Raw genomic sequence first — 3,511 nt, forward strand, 5'->3', positions numbered from 1 at the left:
GCGAAGTGTTATGCATTTCTCGTCTACGATTGAAATGAATGAAAATGCGACACTTGGTTGCAAGGAAATAGCGTTTGCAGATGTCTACGTATCGTAGCTATAGAGTTCTAATGCTTCTTAAAACGCGATATCGCATCTCATTTCTATGTTTCATGGTAAGATATAATGTGATTTGCGAAGTGTTATGTATTCCTCGTCTACACTACAAATGAATGTGAATGCGACACTTCCTCGAAGGAAATAGCGTTAGCAGATGTCTGCGTATCGTAGCAGTAGAGTTCAAATGCTTCTGAAAGCGCGATATCGCATCTCATTTCTATGTTTCATGGTAAGATATAATATGATTTGCGAAGTGTTATGTATTCCTCGTCTACACTTCAAATGAATGTGAATGCGACACTTCCTCGCTAGGAAATAGCGTTTGCAGATGTCTGCGTATCGTAGCAGTAGAGTTCTAATGCTTCTTAAAACGCGATATCGCATCTCATTTCTATGTATCATGGTAAGATATAATATGATTTGCGAAGTGTCATGCATTCCTCGTCTACGATTCAGATGAATGTAAATGCGACACTTGCTTGCAAGGAAATAGCGTTTGCAGATGTCTACGTATCGTAGCAATAGCTTTCTAATGCTTCTAAAAACACGATATCGCATCTCATTTCTATGTTTCATGGTAAGATATAATATGATTTGCGGAGTGTTATGTACTCCTCGTCTACACTTCAAATGAATGTAAATGCGACACTTCCTTGCAAGGAAATAGCGTTTGCAGATGTCTACGTATCGAAGCAATAGAGTTCAAGTGCTTCTTAAGACCAGTTATTGCATCTCATAACTATGTTTCATGATACGATATAATATTCATTGCGAAGTGTTATGCATTCCTCGTCTACGATTCAAATGAATGTAAATGTGACACTTCCTTGCAAGGAAATAGCGTTTGCAGATGTCTATGTATCGTAGCAATAGAGTTCTAATGCTTCTTAAAACGCGATATCGCATCTCATTTCAATGTTTCATGGTAAGATATAATATGATTTGCGAAGTGTTATGTATTCCTCGTCTACACTTCAAATGAATGTGAATGCGACACTTCCTCGCTAGGAAATAGCGTTTGCAGATGTCTGCGTATCGTAGCAGTAGAGTTCTAATGCTTCTTAAAACGCGATATCGCATCTCATTTCTATGTTCCATGGTAAAATATAATACGATTTGCGAAGTGTTATGTATTCCTCGGCTACACTTCAATTGAATGTAAATGCGACACTTCTTTGCAAGGAAATAGCGATTGCAGATGTCTACGTATCGTAGCAGTTGTGACGTCAGGCGTACCGCCTGCCACCCTCTGGCGCCAACCAGCATCCGCAGCATCCACAACCGGGACACCGTTCCCCCGCCAGTACCTGTATCCGGATCCTCCGTACACGGGCCGCACGACGATTCGACGCCCCGAGACGAGGTGACAACGCCACGAGGATGAGGAATACCTCCCCGCGTACGAATCCCGATCACCTGCGATCACACAACCGTACGCTTACTTTTCGTACACGCGATTCTAGATTAAGCACTCTACACGAATCATGTACATACACAACCCAACACACACCTAAATATAAGCAGATATTTGTACAGTCATAATTTCTAAGTCATATAGAATATAAGCTACGATGCGCGCCCGCGCGCACTCGACGCTCGCGGCTCACGCTAAACGCGAGCCGCACCCCACTCCGAGTGGCCGCCCCACTCCGATCGTACGCCCCACTCGCGGGGCTCAGCGACTCGCGCGCCACGCAACCCGAGGAGGTCGCGGATGCGCGACCGAGAGGAGAGTTCCTTCGAGTCCGATCTCCGAGACGGTTCTAATCTCAACTCCGAGCAATACGCTCCCCTGCCACGAGCTATCAGCTCTCATGCAGCCGACTCTATCGCATCCCCCTTAGCGGAGTCCTTATTATAACTTAGTACTATTTCCATTTCATATTATATCGTTAGTTGATAATTTAGACTTAGTAAAGTGTAGTAGGATAGTTATATTATAGAATATACTCTTGTTTTACCAAATCCAAGTCTCTTTATTCGAATACAAGTTCCTCAAATTCTATTCCACGTGTACGCTCGCGATTCTTATTCAATTCACACGATTCATCTGCGACAGTTCTGTACGCTGGACAGTCTTTTAGCGCACCAACGCTCGACTGCTCTCGCTGCATTCCTATCGTATCCAGGGTATCTTGAACAAGGATCGACCTCGGTAAGCCAGAGCGCACCATCGCTTGGCCGAGCCGTATTCCGTCTTAGTGCAAGCGCCTTTGATGAATCTCGAGACTCCGAAAAGGCGTACACGACGCGCGGGTAGGAAAGAATATCTACGCCGTCTCATTCGCGAATACGCGAGTTGTACTTCCGGACATCCATACGTCTGCAACGCTGTTTCCGTTCCTGCGAAGGAGGTCTTCGCAGCCGTACGTCCAATTCGAATCCAGGATAGCCCGGTTCCAGCGCCAGTTTCCTCCAGCCGTAGCTCGCCTGCCTGGAGACTCATTCCCGTCGACGCTCCGCCGATCCAGCCGTACGCCGCTGCTATTCCGGTCACGGATCCACGGCGCCACAGATACCTGGAACGAGAGGCGAAACAGTATTAAGAAGACGTCGAAAGGTAAGTGTTAGGCGTAATTTTGGTTAGATCGAGTTCCGACCGCCAACGAACCCGGCCCCAGCGCAATTCGCGTAGGTTTTTCGGGACAGGCTACGAATAGTGCCATCTGATCGAGCGCAATCGCACCTCGGGACGTGACACAGTAGAGTTCTTATGATTCTTAAAACGCGATATCGCATCTCATTTCTATGTTTCATGGTAAGATATAATATGATTTGCGGAGTGTTATGTATTCATCGTCTACACTTCAAATGAATGCAAATGCGACACTTCGTTGCAAGGAAATAGCGTTTGCAAATGTCTACCTATCGTAGCAGTAGTGTTCTAATGCTTCATAGAACGCGATATCGCATCTCATTTCTATGTTTCATGGTAAGATACAATATGATTTGCGAAGTGTTATGTATTCCTCGTCTACACTTCAAATGAATGTGAATGCGACACTTCCTCGCTAGGAAATAGTGTTTGCAGATGTCCACGTATCGAAGCAATAGAGTTCAAATGCTTCTTAAAACGAGATATTGCATCTCATATCTATGTTTCATGATAAGATATAATATTCATTGCGAAGTGTTATGCATTCCTCGTCTACGATTCAAATGAATGTAAATGCGACACTACCTTGCAAGGAAATAGCGTTTGCAGATGTCTACGGATCGTAGCAATAGAGTTCTAGTGCTTCTTAAAACGCGATATCGCATCTCATTTCTATGTTTCATGGTAAGATATAATACGATTTGAGAAGTGTTATGTATTCCTCGGCTACACTTCAAATGAATGTAAATGCGACACTTCTTTGCAAGGAAATAGCGATTGCAGATGTCTACGTATCGTAGCAGTAGAGTTCTTATG

This window comes from Xylocopa sonorina, unplaced genomic scaffold (genome assembly GCF_050948175.1).
Source record: "Xylocopa sonorina isolate GNS202 unplaced genomic scaffold, iyXylSono1_principal scaffold0161, whole genome shotgun sequence".
Classification (NCBI taxonomy): Eukaryota; Metazoa; Arthropoda; class Insecta; order Hymenoptera; family Apidae; genus Xylocopa; species Xylocopa sonorina.